The following is a 215-nucleotide window of genomic DNA, read 5'->3' as shown; positions in this document are numbered from 1 at the left end:
TGGCTTTCAAGCTCAAAACGACAAATGCCAGACAAGCTGAGAATGTAAATAAATTGAAGCTAGAAGGGCTTATTTTTATTGTAAAAGATGTCATAAAAAAATCTCTTATAAGAGTGCTAATAGCTAAGCCAAGACCCATAAGATAACATGGATAAAAAGGGTCAGGGTAAGGAGTGACATGAGTAAAATTAGGTAAAATGTAGAAGGGTAAAAAA

The sequence above is a fragment of the Penaeus monodon genome, chromosome 29 (assembly GCF_015228065.2).
Source record: "Penaeus monodon isolate SGIC_2016 chromosome 29, NSTDA_Pmon_1, whole genome shotgun sequence".
Classification (NCBI taxonomy): domain Eukaryota; kingdom Metazoa; phylum Arthropoda; class Malacostraca; order Decapoda; family Penaeidae; genus Penaeus; species Penaeus monodon.
Note: the sequence above shows the minus strand (reverse complement) of the source record.